Genomic DNA, 7,548 nt, shown 5'->3' with positions numbered 1-7,548 from the left:
TCTCAAAGACTTACTTTTAGTCATTATTTGGGTAGCACACATATTCTGAATGCCTTCGGCGGAATTCAAATGAGCCATTTTAATCTAGATTAATCTAGATTAACGCCAAGATGACAGTGAGATTAATCTAGATTTAAAAAAAAATCTATGCCCACCACTAGTTTAAATGTATGGATTTCAAAGGCATGATACTCATCTTTGAATTTGTTATGTATGTGATCTGCTGACCCGTTGGGAGGGCTGAATATTGTTAGTCCTACATGTATCCTATTTTCATAGTTACATAATGCAATAACATTAAACACACACAAAATTGTATTTCGTCAGCTCATCTTTATTACATTGACGTGATTGAGACTGCTTACTCATTCCAAGGCCTATTGACAATGTGATTACAACAGTTAAATGATGTGTGTTTGCACTGTATTTAACACAGGACATTGAGGACCTGATCAGTTGCCAAACTGTCTCTATCTCCACCCAAAGGATTGTGTGTTGCCTGAGGTGTTCCAACTGTTCACCACTAGGTTGAAATTGGTTTAGGGGAACCACAACTCTTTGTAGCCAGTCAAAGGCAAGTGCAGCCGCCCCCTGGTCGGCCACCCCCTAGAACTGGCTGCTCCAAATATACCTTGGATACCAGTCTGATGTTGCAACTGTTGTGTCAAGACTACCTTGCACAAAAATCTGATATGGGGACATGTATCTGGCAGTCCTCAGTAAGTGGTGATTCCATTGATTGCAAAACAATCCAAGGTCACGTTTTATACGAGGCAGGTAAACGAAGTGAAGAGCCCAAAGATTCCTTTCGTTGTTGGCAATAATGATTCCTTCATTGTCTCTATAGATATGTAAACAAGGAGTGGTACACATCTGTTTCAAGTCTTATTGTCAGGTACACAGAACACCACAAAGTCAGACTGGGCACTGACATTTTTGGGACAAGACAATGCAAAGCAACCTGGCATAACATAATAAGTACTTAGATTACATCTATGATAAGCTAAAAGAAAAATGATAATAACCAATTATAAACCTCCTAAATATACAAAATAGTATACAATATATTAGACCTCTAATACAGATAATGACCTATACTAACTTTAGACCTATACTAACCTAAGACAAGTGGGGTACAGTTACTGCAATATTGCTGATAGTGAAACCAGTAGCTGAAAGTGACAGTGTGTAAAGTGACTGCATCAATGTAAAGTGGCTAGTGGTGGCCTGCCGATGATAAACTCAGCAGACCTGACCACACTACATAGGACCTTGTGTTTTTTTTGTCATGCCTCTCCAGACATCGCCCCACAGTCTTTCAATGCGTTGATTATGAGTGCTCATCCCTCTTAAAGCACTCCCTCGGGTTGATCCTCGGAAGACATCCATGAAGAGACAAATGGCGTTGTTTTCCCCTCCATAGTCACATCTGACTCTGGATGGGACACCAAACTGGGCGACTGCTTCCGAAAACAGGTCCATTACAAAGTCACTTCTGTTGTTGTTAGAAGCCTTCAGGAAAACCACCAGTCGGCTGAACCCATCGATTTCTCCATGGATTACAATCCTCCACCTAAGAGATGAAGGAAGGGAAAATAAAAGATTTCACTTGCACATCTTATTTTATAAATAACAAAAAATATATAAATGGCTTGAATGCAGCTAAAATGATTTGTATACATTTCTGTGCAACATGTTGGGCGTTTAATAGAAAGAAAAGTCCTAACCTCTATTGCATTCATGTGAAGCAGAAAATCTCATTTTCAATTCAAAACTCATAATATAATCAGCTTGTCATTGGCTAGGGACACAGTTAGGGACACAGTTAGGGTAAATGAACAAATCACAGTAAAACAAGCCACTTACTTTATGAGCTTGTGGTTGCCATCAAGATGCCACAGCAAAATTGACTCTGCCACTCGATATATTCTCCTCCGAAGCCTGTGGGACATAGTCCGAATAGCAGCACCTTCAGATCAAGAGCATCATCTGTTAGATCCGTGTAGCGACCTCTAAAAGAGAAATTTGTACTGTCTATGCAAGACAATGTATACATATTAGAACTTAGCTAAAAAAAATAACACTCATCCCTAGTAGTAACTCCAAAAAAAAAACAATGCGTACAGGCGCATGACATTTTCTCCAAAGATATGGGATATGAAAGAGTTCTATCAAAGTATATCGATTTCTTTATGAAATGTATAGAAAGGGTAATTCTGCAGTGTTTTTGTCTTTGTAAAGAAAAATAAAATTGTGTATGGCTCAGTGAGAAAGGGGTTACATTATTCAGATCTGTCCTGAACTAGTCCTTCAATTGACACATACCGTAACCGTCTGTTCACTGTTCTTCTTGAGACACCCAAGATCTCCGCAATCTGTTTAGCAGAGAAATTAAAGATCCTGCAAAGTGGAATTAAAAACTAGTTTCAAGCTCACCACACCACAGAATAATGTATTATTAACTACCCATCCAAATTCGAATGGAAAAAACAACAACGACAAGTATGTTAAATTAGGCTTTGAAATTGTAAGAAAATCATCAGTCTTCTCTGTTCGAGACTGGGGGGGCGTGTCGCCTGAAGGAACTGAAGCTCGGCCCCCTCGCTGGAAGGCACCGCCTCTCTCAAGTAAGCTACCTACGACCCAGATAATAGACGCTACGTCAAGCCGAACAAAACAGTATAGAATTAGAATGTATTTGTTCAATGAGTGAAACATACAGATGCATATAAATGAAATATTCCCCCGAGCTGTAACACAGGAGTAAACATTTACAGCAGAGACAGCAGACAGTGAGCTCTCCAACTACTTCTAGCACATTAGCTACCATTTCACCAAAATACCATCATTCTACACCGAGTAGCCTAATATCAAGTTAGCGGTTTGCACTAATTATAGCAGAGATACCTCTGGAAAAGTTATCTAGTATAATTATAACAAACACACAGAACTGAGTGATGAACTGCTGGCGGAGGTGGATGGTCCAGGTGCGACCGGAGGATGAACGGCCGGGGGGGCGATGCTCGGTACGGCTCCGCGCTGCAAGAGAAGCCGTGTGTTGGTGAACCCCGTCTGTCTCTGGTCCATGTTAAAACTGTCCGCCGTGAAAGGGTCAGTGGCGCAGAGGCGGCTGTTCGAGTTTATCCGAAACTTTACACGAGCGTGGCTCTTCACAAAATCTATCCACCTATTTTTCCTTTCATTATCAACAGGGAACTTAAATGGCGTTGCAGCGCAGCTGGAGTTCTTGCATCCAGGGAAGATGCAGTTGCGGGTGGTGGGAGACATCCTGAAGCTAGCTAGCTAGCTGATGTAAGCTACAATAACAGTACAGCAGGAGGAGCCATTCAGTGATCTGACGTAGATGGGGCGAAATGACGTAGATAGGGCATTTTTTGGCTCCGCCCATTAAAACCTGATCTGTAAACAGAAGAGAAAATGTTCTTCCGTTTAACTCCACATTTCAGTGCGACAAAATTTTAGCGCTTTGCACATGCTTTCAGGAACTCATTTCACACATATATAATGTTCTTAGAAGCAAAACATGGAATTTACTTTACAGGATTTTTAACCCGTTAAGGAGTAGCGTCACACGTGATCGTGTTAGATTTACTGCTTCAAATTGTAAACAGAGAAGATATTTAGAGTAAAGACAAGTTTCTTAACATCTGTGTTAACATCTGCGCACTCAAAAAGTAACTGTACACCTGTTTACAGTTAAGCTGAGGAGCTTTCCATATTGGTGCGTTATCAAAATAACGGTTAGATTGTACGCGACCGTTATTCATTTCAAGCTTGACAGTAATCAGTGGCGGTTCTACATTGAATTACACCCAGGGCGAGACGCCCTTCGCCTTCACCCATTGAAATCAAAAGGCTGTTATGGTAAGACCGATTATGTTCTATACAGCTACAACAGCCTGGGGTCAAATTGACACCAAACATAATAGGAGGGTTACATAAACATGCACTTACACGCTAAATGTCTGTTATTACATGCTATATTAATATAACTTTTAGGGAGGAACACTTTTAGTTATGACGTTATGAACTATACTTTGTCACAAAATATAGTTGTAGCAAATAGCAATTGTTCATCTTTGAAACTACCTACAGATTTGAAAATTCCGTTGGCTAATTACAGGGCCTAACCTAAATAATGAAAATAAATAATAACTGAACTTAAAAGCACACTATTATGGTGAAATGTTATCTTGTGTTTGTTGAGTTAAAACCGAAATATTGTTGTTGCATAGCAAGCATCATAGCAAAAAGGCTAACAAACGTAAGAGTTAGCCTATACCCACCAATTAACATTAGCCCTTCATTCATGACATGGATACCGTAATAATCATACAGAGACATATTTGCATACCTTTATCTTTTTCTCGTTTCTCCTCTTCTTCTTTTCTTTTTTTTCACACAATTAAAAAAAACAAAAATGTGCAGGAACTTTAGGCCTATATTTATAATATTATGAATGAAATGTGCGTTATTTGTAAGAAAGTCGAGGTGCAACTGACTTTAGCCCACTAATTTAGAGTATTGCACTATACAGTGGACCCCCCCCTCCCCCCCCCCTTGTCCGTTCCATTTGGGAGACCCAGTCAGGTGAGCTGTCTGTCCCCCTCCCCTTTTTTCACACAGCTTCTGTGCACGGCACCTTCTCAGCAAGCAGGGGTGCCTGCAGCTGCCTGAAGGGGGCGCCAATTTGCCAATTCCCCACACAGTGAAATGATAGAAAAGAGAAAACCGCTTCGCGGCACAGAGATTTGTATTTATTTATTTTATGCTCGTGCGCCCCCCACGTGACATGAAAAAATTCCGCCCCGGGCGGTTGCCCGGTCCGCCCGTGCCTAAAACCGCCCCTGACAGTAATCACATCAACAACATGTTTCTTGTTAACTTCGATCTTTTGGGGGGGATGACGTTTGATCAATGGTTAGCCGAAGAGGATGATTCAGGTGGGCGTCATGCTCTTATAGACAAAAAAGAAATTTAGGTCTTTGAAATGTTGCGCAATGAAAGAAACACTGTTTGCCCTTAAGCCTAATTTATACTTAGGTCGCAGACACTTTTGAAAAAGTCGCCGACAGAAATTACGTCACGGTCGACACTTTTAACCGTCGCTTGGAAGTGTCGCCTACCAGGAGAAATTTCTACTGGCGCTGATGTCGTCACATAGTGTCGCGCAAGTGTGATTGGCTAGATAGACGGCACGCGTCGTTGACTTCATTGTTTTGAATTTTCAGCAAGTGCTCAACAGCTGTTTTCCAACAGCTGTTTTCTAACAGCTGTTTATGATGGAAAGAATAGAGGAGAGATTGACGGAGCAAGTTAGAAAATATCCACACCTTTATAATGCCTCTCTGCCATTTTATAAAGATCATCAAGTGCTAGTAAATTCATGGGGGAGATTTCGCAAACGATTGGCTTGACAGTAGTGGAGTGCAAGGCCCGGTGGAAGAAACTGCGTGACAGGTAGAGCTAACGTTAAAATCCTCCTGGTGGTGGCTAATGAAGCTAACAACAGTCAGAATACAAATAAAATAGCTATTATAGATAGTGTTGTTATTTTAATAAAGGTCACTCATAATAGTAGCATGTACGTGTACAGGTATAACAAGGCAAAAAAGAGGATGGCGGGTAGAAGCGGCGATGCCGGAGGAAAGTGTGTCCCCGACATTTATATAAGCCTCTCATGGATGCATGACTTTGTCAGGCTCACCAACAACACCATGACAAACTTTCCGGAGACAGAGGCGGTGACAGTGAGTATTATGATTGTGTCATTATGCTGCAGTCAAACATTACATATGGCAGGGGCAGCAACATTGAAGCTACTAGTTTGTTTACCCTTTAAATACACATCTCAGCAATCTGAAATGAGGCACAATGCTCGAAATGATTGAAATCATACCAAAATTACATTTCCTCTCAATGTGGTATTCAATAGCCTGTACAATGCTTATGAATTAAGGCTTGACATTTTACAATATTTTCCATTGCCTCCTAGTCAGAGAATGAATAAACTATTAACAGGGAAGACTTGGATGCAATCTTCTCTGGGACCAGCACAGCAGAACCAGCTTCATCACAGCCAGCTTCTACACAGCCAGCTTTTACACAGCCAGCTTCTACACAGCCAGCTTCTACACGGCCAGCTCCTTCACAGCCATCTCAGCGCCGAAAGAGGAAAGGCTCAGAAGAGGCAATCCTGGAGAGGCTGGAGGAGCTACGGAGGATCCGGGAGGAGAGACAGGCCAGAGCAGAGAATGAGGACAGTGTTTTTGGCAACATGGTGGCCAGCATGCTCCAAAAACTGCCTCCACAGAAGAAGAGCTAAGCAAAGTTTGCCATACACAAACTCTTATTTGAGATGGAGCAAGCAGGGCAAAATACAGAGGAGTAGTCTCACAATAAAAAAATAAATCAAAGATTTTGATGAGATGTATATTATAATTTATTATTGCAGTATATTATTATTTATTATTGCAGTTATTGTTGTGGCGGGTGGGGATTGAGGAGACCTCTTCTGATGTAGTCAAGCTGCCAGGGTACCTGACCCTGTGTTGATTGAAAAAACATCTTGAGGTCATCCCTGGTGGCAACAGCAGCTTGGGATGCCCTTGCGTTTGACAGACGCCCAATATCCATGAGGTTATTGTCCCCGGCAACCACCCGTCTCCACTCCCCTGGCTGGATCTCCTGAGCTGCTGACACTGTGTCAGTAAAGTTTGGTGGGATATACCTGACAGATGAAATATGTACAAACACACATTATACAGGGTGATGAGTTGGATTATATAAGTATAACAAGGCTAGACTTTTAAAGATCTTTGATTCCTATTTGATTCCTGTTGCTGCTATTACACCTGAATTTATAATAATACCTAGTGGCCAAGGAGTTTGCAGCGTCTGTGTAACACAGGTAGTTGTGGAGAGCCGCACAGGCATTGACCACATCAACCACCTTCTTTGGATGGAACTCGATGGGCCGACCTAGGACCCTCCATCGCGCAGACATTATTCCAAATGTGTTTTCGATCACCCTCCTGGCTCTTGAGTGCCTGTAGTTATAGATTTTTTTACCTTCATCAAGATTGGTACCTGCATATAGAAGTATTAGACAAGAGACACAATGCTTTGTGTGATTTTCGTCAGAGGCAACTCTCATATTTAGAGATTTATTAGAGAATATTTCAGTCCATATTTGGGTTTAAGGGTCAATAAATAGGTAAATGTTCAGCATAATCATTTGAATAAATAAGTAATACATTTCCTGTCAAGTAATTTCCTATTATTTAGCCTAAACCATAGGAAAAGGAGGAACCAATTTTTCGTTCCGCTTGCGACTTATTGGGATTTATTTAATTGTTGCCGTCAGGATAGTTTTACCGGTGCACAATCAGAAGAGCCTCACGAGGTGCTGTGTTGTGTGCCTTCAACGTGAGGCCAGTAACAACAGGAATCTTACCGTAGGGACGCATCAGATTTGTGTGTAGGGGGAAAGCAGCATCTCCCAAAAAGGTGTGTGGGATGGGCACT

The 7,548-nt window shown here is 41.5% G+C and overlaps 1 long non-coding RNA gene across 1 annotated transcript; it reads right to left on the bottom strand.

Annotated features, from left to right (window-relative positions):
• Positions 1–1,491: 1,491 nt before the first annotated feature.
• On the bottom strand, positions 1,492–2,379 carry LOC136941333 (uncharacterized). The gene is made up of 3 exons (XR_010876480.1): positions 2,326–2,379; positions 1,970–2,034; positions 1,492–1,573 (listed from the first exon to the last, which is right to left on the bottom strand). It is a non-coding gene; the product is annotated as an uncharacterized lncRNA (long non-coding RNA).
• Positions 2,380–7,548: the final 5,169 nt, after the last annotated feature.

The sequence above is a fragment of the Osmerus mordax genome, chromosome 3 (assembly GCF_038355195.1).
Source record: "Osmerus mordax isolate fOsmMor3 chromosome 3, fOsmMor3.pri, whole genome shotgun sequence".
In the NCBI taxonomy this organism is placed as follows: Eukaryota; Metazoa; Chordata; class Actinopteri; order Osmeriformes; family Osmeridae; genus Osmerus; species Osmerus mordax.
The sequence above is the reverse complement of the archived record's forward strand: the minus strand, read 5'-3'. Positions and strand labels throughout refer to the sequence as shown.